Source organism: Triticum urartu, chromosome 2A (genome assembly GCF_056163025.1).
Source record: "Triticum urartu cultivar PI428250 chromosome 2A, HENAU_Tu73, whole genome shotgun sequence".
NCBI lineage: Eukaryota > Viridiplantae > Streptophyta > Magnoliopsida > Poales > Poaceae > Triticum > Triticum urartu.
The window spans coordinates 705,682,234-705,693,478 of NC_141874.1; the positions used below are offsets into that span (position 1 = coordinate 705,682,234).

Consider the following 11,245-nt stretch of genomic DNA (forward strand, 5'->3'; position numbering starts at 1 on the left):
GACCCATTGCAGCGGTGTCCGTGACGGTGAACGAAAAACGTTAATTTTAAAACGTGGATGATGTTTACATCCAACCGCACCGGCGATAGATAGCGAGTGAGGGAGAAAAGTCTTGTGCATTCATGTTTCTCTCATTTTTTCGTAAAGGGGGACTTCCGGCTTCTGCATTAGAACGATGCATACGACCAACTTTATTATAAAGCAAATAGGTTCAACTAAGGTCTTAAAGTCATAAAGAAAGAAAAGAAAAGCTTACATAGAGCCTATAAAGAAGTAACCATAGCGTCACAACCGGCCGGCATAAACAAGATAAGTAAACTAATTGCCTATCCTATTACATAACCGTCATCCAAACCGGTTGAAAATATCCCGTGCTACCGTCTTCCACCGAATAGATCCAATAACCAAACGCTCCCTGGCCTCTGTCGGAGTGAGTAGCGACCACATACTGATCAATGCAGTGGCTCGGAAAATAACCTACAAAAAATAAAAATTTGTTGTTCTGTTAAAAGTCAAGTCATTTCTGCAGTTTCAGACTGCCCACAATAAAGCACATACTCCTACGCGAATGTGTCTCGCTGTTTCGGCCTCTACTGTTGGAACACTACTTCCTCCACGCCACCCGCACGCCCAGGTCCTGCGCCCACGACTGGCTCGTCCCGCACGTAGCTCACGTCTCCTTAGGACTAGCTAGATCAGTTGCAACCTTATCCTGCCGTTGCACTCTATATATATATATATATATATATATATATATATATATATATATGATGGTAGTTTGGGACACCTAAGTGCCTGGGCACCTTATCTGGTAGCCGTTAGATGGTGAGTTGATGTATGACGTTTGTGTTGATATGGTAAATAATTAATGTGATTATATATGGCAGTAATTAATAAGTATGGTAAGCGTGCATGCATGCATGACAACCATTTATGTTTAAATTAATAGATAGTCATAAATGGATTAAATCTTCCAAATTTTACGTTCAGGTATATACACATATATTTCTCATTAGAGTATGTACACATAAGTATATGCCGGTGCATGTATACATTAATTTAACATTAGGGTATGTACATTTTTGTGGGTATGTAGAGAAAAAAAATAATGTCAAGGTATGTACGCATAAATTTTATGTTTTTTTGCAATTGCATAAATTTTATTTTAGGTTATGTACATTTGTGTGTATGTGCATATAAATTTCACACAGGGATAAGTATATTTATGAGTATCTACACATAAATTTCACGTTGGGTATATATATTTACGAATATGTACACGTAAATTTCAAGTAAGGGTATTTTTTTTTGCGGGGCAAGTCAGGGTACGTACATATAAATTTCACATCGGGGTATGTACATGATATGTAAAAAAGATTTCATATCGGAGTATGCATATTTTTGTGTATACATTTTTTTGTGAGGGCTTGAGTACGCACTAAAAAATATATTGATTATCACCATACATTAATTATCATCTTGGGGTATGTTATGTTTGGGACGTATATTTCTTAGGTATATCAATTCGCTTATCGTGCATGGGTATATCATTTCTAGGTTTCTGTCATAGATGTATTATTATATGTGTATAAATTCTTTGTGTTAGGTATATAGGTACATAGGACAAATTCTTACTACATACATGAAAGTATTTTTTATTTTTAATAGCAAAAAAAGATGGGTGCATCATATGTTTATGAGTATTGTATTCCGATAAAGAATACAAGGCAAAAACAAGAAATTGTACACAAGGTATTATAGTGCATATATTATAAATAAAGATTTAAAAGAAACTAGTATGTCATATCATATATGGAAATAAATGGTATGCTATTATAATGACGTGCATTTTATGACAGGTATGTCATGCACCAATATTTAGAAAGAGATCAATCGCATGGGGCATTAATTGCATGGTGCTTAGGTGCCTGGGCACCTAGGAGCCCCAAACAATTTACCTATATATATATATATATATATATATATATATATATATATATATATATATATAAAACATGTGAAGTCATAATCAATACAAAGAGTTTAATCCTCCAACTTGGTATCAGACGCGAGTTCTCCCTGAGACCTCACCATGTCCTCCTCGGCGCCCACCCTCCCCGTGGCCATCAGCGACGCTCCTCCCCCGCCGGGCACCACGGCATCCCTCCCCGTCGCCACGGCGCCTCTGCCCATCACCACGACGCCTCCTGCCACGGCACCTCCTGCCACGCCACCTGCTGCCACGGCGTCCCTGCCCGTGGCCATGGCGCCCCCTGCGACGGCGCCGCTCGCGGTCACCCTCCCGCTCACGGGTCCTCCGTCCGCCGGCGCCTCGTCTTCCTCCGGCGTCCCCAACATGCACCAGCTCAACATCGGCCACTTCCTCGACTTCAAGCTGGACTTCGCCGCCGGCAACTTCTCCAAATGGTGGCAGATCTTCAGGTGCTTGCTCTCCATGTACGATGCCGAGGGGCACGTCGACCACTTCTCCGAGCCTCTCCAGCAGACCGTGGCGTGGCGCCACGCCGATGTCACCATCCTGCTCTGGATCTACGAGTCCATCTTCGACGACCTCTACGACGTCATCAAGTCGCCGGACAACACGGCGCACCGTGCTTGGAGCCAGCTGATTCACTTCTTCCACGACAATCAGCCGACCCGCGCGATCCACATCGGGGCTGAGTTCCGCTCCACCACCCAGGGCGACCTCTGCGTCGGTGAGTACTGCCGCCACCTGAAGGCCCTTGCTGACGCCCTCGCCGACGTGGACGAACCGGTCATCGACCGGTCCCTCACTCTGCAGCTCATCCGCGGGCTCTCGCGCCGCTTCCACGTCCTCGCCTCAGTGCCCACCCTCCAGGTACCCTTCCCCACCTTCATCCAGGCGCGCTCGCGCCTCCTTCTCGAAGAGATCTCCCTCGACGCCCGTGATCGCACCGAGGGGGGCACCGCCCTCACCATCAGCACCAACGTCGGCGGTCTCCCAGGCAACTCCCCTGGCGATCGCGGCCACCCCGGCTCCGACGATCGCGCTCGGCCCACCGGCGAGGGCAACCCCAGCCGCGGCGGCTCCTCTGATCGCGCCCGTGGCAATGGCCGCGGTCGTGGTCGTGGCAACGGCCCTAGTGGCGGCTGCCGCCACCCACAGCAGCAGCAGTTCCCCGGCGGGCAGCCGCCGTGGATGGGGTACTTCGCGCCCTGGGGCGCGCCTTTTCCTCCTCCTGGGCGTGCTCCATGGGTGCCCCCGCACGCCGCCGGCATCCTCGGCCACGCCCCGCTGCTCCGGCGCAGGCGTACCCGGTCTTCTACCCCGGCGCGCCGTCCTCCTCGTATGCGCCACCGCCACCGTCGCCCGCTCCTGGCTCGTGGGACAACTTCAGCATGCTCAACTCCGCGATGAGCAACATGTCCCTGCAGCAGCCCGGCGCCGCCGACTGGTACCTGGACTCCGGTGCCTCCTCGCACATCTCCGGGAACGCAGGTACACTCACTCGGCTTTATGATGTTTCAGCTCATCATCTTCCTCCCATTATAGTAGGCAACGACACCATCATGACTCCCTCTTCCCTCGGCTATGCCTCCCTCCCTCCCAAACCCTTTCATCTCAACCACGTCCTAGTCTCTGCCAACGTAGTCGAAAACCTAATCTCCGTTCGTAAATTCACTACTAGTAACTCATGCTCAATTGAATTTGACCCCTATGGCTTTTCTGTGAAGGACCTGCTCACTCGGAGGCTAATCATGAGGTCTAGTAGCTCCGGCCCGCTCTACGCGTTCCTAGGCTCCGGCGCCACCGTCCTCACCAGCACCACCGCCGGCGATATTTGGCACCGCCGCCTCGGTCATCCGAGCCAGGCTACTCAGGCCTCGTTGCAGTCTTTTATTTCCCCTTCATGTAATAATGTGCCCGCACCATCTCCTACATGTGATGCATGCCAACGCGGGCGCCACACTAGATTACCCTTTTCAGAATCAATTTCCTTTACTAGTTTCCCATTTCAGTTAATTCACTGCGACCTCTGGACGTCGCCTGTATCCAGTTTTTCTGGCTTTAAATATTATCTTATAATAATGGATGACTACACTCATTTCTCCTGGTCTTTCCCTCTCCGTAACAAGCCTGAAACGGCCTCTGTTCTTGTACGATTTTGCCGCTACATTCAAACGCAGTACCACTCCCTTGTCCATTGCATTCAAAGCGACAATGGGGGTGAGTTCGTCAACACCGCCCTTCTCACTTTTCTCTCCGACCGAGGCATTGTCCTCCGTCTCGCGTGTCCGCACACTTCTCCGCAAAATGGGAAGGCCAAACATGCCATTCGCTCCACTAACGACATTGTTCACACCCTCCTAGCTCACGCTCACATGCCACCGCCATATTGGGTCGAAGCTCTCCACACGGCTACCCATCTTCTCAACCGACGACCCTCTCGAGTAGTTCACAACCTCACACCTTTCTTTCTCCTACACGGCGTTCACCCTAGCTACACCGACCTACGCACTTTTGGGTGCCTCTACTACCCTAACGTTGCACCATACACCGCCCACAAACTCTCACCCCGATCCACCCCGTGTGTTCTTCTTGGTAGCCCTCCCGAGCATAAAGGCTACCGCTGCCTCGACCTCCGCACTCGGCGCGTTTATACCTCTAGGCACGTCACATTTGATGAGAGTATTTTTCCCTTCCAATCCACGCTTTTCCGCACCCGATCCCACCACAGAAAATCCCAGCACCCGACCACATCGTCCGCCGCCCTTCCACGCCTCGGGATCGCCCCACCTACCTCGTTTCCTACCAGCTCCAGATCCTCCTCGGATCGCGCGCCTACCCACAACAGCCCACCTGTCTCCCCGCACCCGCCGCGTCCCACCCTCCCGCCGGCCCGCCCCCTGCGCCAGCTCCGCGGACCCCACCCTCGCATGCCGCTCCCACCTCGCCCCCTTCCCTTCCGCCACGCGGCTCCACCCCACGCGTTGTGGCCCATGACCGCATGCAACCCACCCCTCGCTGCCTTTTTCCCACGTCCAGCATTGCGCCATGCAGCACCTCGCCATGCAGCACATCGCTCCCACCGCGCGTCGTCGCCATCGCACCCCCACAAAACCCTCATCCTATGCGCACGCGCGGCAAATCTGGTTTTACCCTTCCTAAAACCCAAACTAATCTCATTGTAGATGTCCTCTCCCCCATCCCTCCAACCTACCGCACTGCCCTAAAAGACCCCCGCTGGTATGCCGCTATGCGTGAGGAATATGATGCACTGATTCATAATAAAACCTGGTGTTTAGTGCCGCGTCCTGTAGGTGTGAACGTTGTCAGCGGCAAATGGATCTACAGGCACAAATTCAATGCCGACGGCTCTCTGGCATGCCACAAGGCTCGCTGGGTCCTGTGCGGGTTCACCCAGCGCGAGGGCGTCGGCTACACCGAGACCTTCAGCCCCGTCGTCAAGCCATCAACCATCCGGGTCGTCCTCAGCCTCGCCGTCGGCAGCTCGTGGCCAATCCACCAGCTGGACGTGAAGAACGCCTTTCTTCACGGCCGGCTCAACGAGGTCGTCTACAGCGAGCAGCCTTCCGGCTTCCTCGACACCGACTGCCCGGATCATGTCTGTCGTCTCCAGCGCTCCTTGTACGGCCTGAAGCAGGCCCCCCGAGCCTGGTTCTCGCGGTTCACGGCGCACCTCGTCGCCCTTGGTTTCGTCGCCTCCCGAAGCGATAGCTCGCTGTTCATCCTCCATCGCGGCGACTCCATGGCATATCTGCTCTTATACGTGGACGACATCATCCTCACCGCCAGCAGCAACGCCCTCCTTCGCCACGTCATCGACTCTCTGCACCAAGCCTTCGCCATGACAGACCTCGGCGAGCTGCATCATTTCCTCGGCATCAACGTGCAGCGCTCTGCTTCCGGCCTCTTCCTCTCGCAGCAGTAGTACGCGCTCGAGGTCATCGATCGGGCGGGCATGCTCACCTGCAAGCCGATCAGCACGCCCCTCGACGCTCGCGCCAAGCTTTCTGCCTCCGAGGGTGCGCCCGTCGCCGACCCTACCTTGTACCGGAGCCTCGCCGGCGCGCTCCAGTACCTCACCCTGACGAGGCCGGACATCACTCATGCGGTGCAGCAGGCCTGTCTCTTCATGCACGATCCACGCGAGCCGCACCTCCAGCTCGTCAAGCGGATCCCCCGGTACGTGCATGGCACCTCCCACCTCGGTCTGCGCCTCCACAGCTCTGCCCCGACACACGACCTCATCGCCTACTCCGACGCCGACTGGGCCGGGTGCCCGGACACCCGCCGCTCGACATCCGGGTTCTGCGTCTTCATCGGGGCCAACCTCGTCTCTTGGTCCTCGAAGCGTCAGAACACGGCCGAGTACCGCGCGGTCGCCAACGTCGTCGCCGAATCGTGCTGGCTTCGCCAACTCCTCACCGAGGTCCGTCGACCGCCACGCCGCGCCACTGTTGTCTTCTGTGACAACGTGAGTGCCGTGTATCTCTCCAGCAACCCGGTGCAACACCAGCAAACAAAGCACGTGGAAATCGACCTGCATTTCGTCCGCGAACGGGTCAGCATCGGCAACGTCAAGGTTCTGCACGTTCCCACTTCCTCTCAGTTCGCGGATATCTTCACTAAAGGACTGCCAACGGCCATCTTCAACGAGTTCCGTGACAGCCTCAACGTTCTCAACGACCCCGTTTCGACTGTCCTCGAACCTTGACGACTTCCAGTCTGTCTACTATAAAATATTTTGCCCGGCTCCGGCAAGACAGAGGCGATGACGGCCGTGCGCCTTTGGCTCGCTTTAGTTACAGTCGTTGCTAGGTGGTTTACGGATCTGAATGTAATTTTAATTATTTCTGATGTTCATTGTACTATCATGTTTGAAGATGAATAGATCGAAAATTTTCCCGCAAAAAAATAAAAAATACAACTGGTGGAAACCATGGGTGAGTGATTTTCTCTTTGTACGCTCAAAGGTCATGTTTGTCTCAACGAGTTTGTTAGATGGGGTTCAAAGGTGATAATTTTGGTAAATGTGACATTTATGTTGCGTTTGGCATTGCGGTGAATAACGGCAACCCCGTTTGGCCCACTCGTTTTAGCCTGTTTTGGCCTTTGTTTCACCCACTTTGGCATACATTTGCGGCTAATTTTCTACGACAAAATGTAAAATAAGCATGTCGACATTACCTTCGGGAGTTGAATGTGTTTTTCGTTGGATAGATGGCAAAAACCAGTACACCACTAAAATATTAGGAACATTTTTTATTGAGTCAATGTAAACATTCATTAGTCCTAAACCTGGACCCTTGTAAATTGTCCGTTCCGACCTTTGAACGTGGTTAGAAGCCAGTCTAGACTTAGCTTAGGCTGGTTGTAATGGGGAGTATCATATACTAGTATCATGCATATGATACTAGTGTATGATACTACCTCCTTAATGCATAGTATCATATATTACTCCCTCCATCTATGTGTGTAAGTCATCTTACGAAAACCAAATAATCCCAAAACACTTAGCCGCGTTACATTAACTCTTATCTCGTTCCTTGTTTCGTGACATATCAACCAATAAGATATGTGGGCCATGCATGCTTTAAATGACTTGACACTACCAAACACGACATGCAGTGGTTAGTTCATTGCATGCAATGTTATTAATTAGCAAAAAAACATTAAGTTCTCTCGTTTCCCCCTCCACCTTGGTCACGGTGCGCAACGTAAGATGACTTACACACCTAGATGGAGGGAGTAGTTTCATGTAGTACTCTATTTATTGCCATGCATAACACAAAGTAGTATAGCATTATTATGACACAGTATCATGATATGATACTATACCCTATCTTTCTTCATTTAATACTATGCCACCTCATCAAAATTGCCTAGTTGGCATGCATGATACTAGCTACGATACTACCATTACGACCGGATATGTATTAATTGAAATTCATGTGCTACTAGACCAATCAACCGGACCCATGCATTTGCATGTACTCATCTTTTCCGATCTATAGGACTCAATTCAAAAATCTCACCAATCAAGATAGATGATGAGTGGTGAAATATTTTATGTAATTTGTAAAAGCATCCAATTAATGCTCTTGTTTTTCTTAAAAATTTATGTTTACCAATTTATTAATTGCAATGCATGCATACATAATGTACATACATTGATCAATTTTCTCTTAATACTTGCATGCAATTATTTAATACACATTAAAATCTGAACTTGTGATGCGGAACAACCAAATTGAGCCTTATAAAATAAAAAAAACTAAGATTTTAAGATAAGGCCTATAAACCGGAAAGGAGGGAGTACTAAACAAGTCATTGTAGTCTATCTTTTTGTCGGCTGTGGCATCCTTTTCTACATTTTATTTGTTTTGGACTCTGTTTGTGAGCCAGCACAGGACCTGAGATCTTTTTTTTCCGAAAAGGACAGGACCTGAGATCTTGTTTTCGTGCTTTTATTTAATAATTTGGTTGCATGCATCACTTTAATGCAGAGGCAGATGGTTTCCTCCATTAAAAAAATGTACTATTCTATTAATTCAAACATCAAGTTGTGTAGTACTAAATTCACAATGCGGCGTTCTCATTTCATCCTCTGCTCACCAGTACTATCTACGATGCTGCCACTACTAAGTGCTGGTTCTTGTCTTCTGGACGGGGCGAAAATGGCATGTATGGTCAACTCAACTCAGTTCGCCAAGAGAAAAAATGTCTGTCAATCCGCTCGTCCACCTACCTCAGGAAATGTGTTTTGACTCGTCCTAGCTACAGTAGCTTGCTAATCCTAACATTCACAAAATGCATGCACGCATGCATCGCCCTCCAGTTCTCTATATAAACACTCGACATCTGCTCATCCAGCCTCATCATCCAATAATCACACACTACTTTGTTTGTACCTCTGCCCAAGAACACCCATACCGCACGTCCAAGATTCCTAGTACGTGTGACTAAGCAATTAAGCTCTTCTCTAAGCTCATTTTTCATTATTGTCGACATGAAGATCACCGTGCACTCGTCCAAGGCCGTCAAGCCCGACTACGGCGCATGCGGCGTCGCTCCGGCCTGCACGAACGACGTCGTCCCGCTCACCGTGCTCGACAAGGCCAACTTCGACACGTACATCTCGGTGATCTACGCCTTCCACGCACCCGCGCCGCCCAACGCTGTCCTCGAGGCCGGGCTGGCCAGGGCGCTGGTGGACTACCGCGAGTGGGCCGGGCGGCTCGGCGTGGACCCCAACGGCGAACGCGCAATCATGCTCAACGACGCCGGCGCGCGGTTCGTGGAGGCGACGGCCGACGTGGCGCTCGACAGCGTCATGCCGCTCAAGCCCACGCCGGAGGTGCTCAGCCTGCACCCCAGCGGCGACGACGGGCCCGAGGAGCTCATGCTCATCCAGGTCACGCGATTCGCGTGCGGGTCACTTGTCGTCGGGTTCACCACGCAGCACATCGTGTCCGACGGCCGCTCCACCGGCAACTTCTTCGTCGCGTGGAGCCAGGCCACCCGCGGCGCCGCCATCGACCCCGTCCCGGTGCACGACCGCGCTTCCTTCTTCCATCCCCGCGAACCGCTGCACGTCGAGTACGAGCACCGTGGCGTCGAGTTCAAGCCCTACAAGAAGGTGCACGACGACGTTGTCCATGGTGACGGCGACGACGACGAAGACGATGACGACGAGGTGGTGGTGAACAAGGTGCACTTCAGCCGGGAGTTCATCTCCAGGCTCAAGGCGCAGGCGTCGGCTGGCGCGCCCAGGCCCTGCAGCACCCTGCAGTGCGTGGTGGCGCACCTTTGGCGGAGCATGACGAAGGCGCGCGGGCTCGACGGCGGGGAGACCACGAGCGTCGCCATCGCCGTGGACGGGAGAGCGCGGATGAGCCCGCAGGTGCCGGACGGATACACCGGCAACGTCATCCTCTGGGCGCGGCCAACCACCACGGCGGGGGAGCTCGTGGCCAGACCAGTGAAGCACGCGGTGGAGCTCATCAGCCGGGAGGTGGCCCGGATCAACGACGGCTACTTTAAGTCCTTCATCGACTTCGCCAGCTCCGGCGCGGTGGAGAAAGAGCGGCTGCTGGCGACGGCCGACGCGGCTGAGATGGTGCTGAGCCCCAACATCGAGGTGGACAGCTGGCTGCGGATCCCGTTCTACGACATGGACTTCGGCGGCGGCCGTCCGTTCTTCTTCATGCCCAGCTACCTGCCGGTGGAGGGCCTGCTCATCCCGCTGCCCTCCTTCTTGGGCGATGGCAGCGTGGACGCCTACGTGCCACTCTTCAGCCGCGACATGAACACCTTCAAGAACTGTTGCTACACCCTCGACTAGCTCCGCTTTGCACGTACCTGTCATGCATGTGCCAATGTGTGCCTGATGTTGGATCCGTGTATGTATAGCTAGTTGCCTAGATTATTATTTTTCAAGTTCTTGATTCAATTGTACATGATGTTTTGGGATAGTACTCCCTCCGGTCCTTTTTAGTTCGCATATAAGTTTTAACTAAAGTCAAGCCTCATAAAGTTTGATCAACTTTGTAGAAAAAAGTGCCAACATTTACAATCTGAAATCAATACCACTAGATGTGTCATGACTTAAAGTCTTATATTACATAACTTTAGCATAGCAAATATTGATATTTTTTCATATAAATACGATTAAACTTTGTGAAGTTTAACTTTAGAGAATTCCAATATGCAGACTAAAAAGGCCCGAAGGGAGTAAATAAACAAAGTTAAAATATTCAGAAGATGGTGAACATGATCAAGGTAAATTATTTGTTCACTTGTTATGTCTTGTCTCGTAATTATATATACGGTGGCCAAGTTGCTCTTGAATCCTTCATACCTCCCTGCGTTTCATAATAATAATATGTGTCTCAGTTTTGAAATTAAATTAAACTAACCTTAATTCAAAACCCCGGCACTTATTTTGAATTGGAGGAATTATTATTTTCTGTCAACATATTATTGTACATACTAATGCATGAGTACTTCTTTTATGCAATAGTCGTACTACACTTTGAGGATTTGTGGCCTAAGATATGTCTTGATAATATAATGGCAAGCCAGCCTCTAATTAGTTAAGGAGCGCTGATCCTCAAACCGTTCGTAACCATTTAGATCATGCGGTTCAACCCGATTCTGCATCGGTTTATAGGGCGGTCCGCATACACTTTGTCCCGCAAAATCGGTGACAAGCTAAGAAGGCTTTGCGGACGTCCG

The 11,245-nt window shown here is 50.7% G+C and overlaps 2 pseudogenes; both read left to right on the forward strand.

Moving 5' to 3' along the window:
• Positions 1-2,092: 2,092 nt before the first annotated feature.
• On the forward strand, positions 2,093-5,936 carry LOC147986982 (uncharacterized; annotated as a pseudogene).
• Positions 5,937-8,910: 2,974 nt separating this feature from the next.
• Positions 8,911-10,574, forward strand: LOC125534216 (agmatine coumaroyltransferase-1 pseudogene; annotated as a pseudogene).
• Positions 10,575-11,245: the final 671 nt, after the last annotated feature.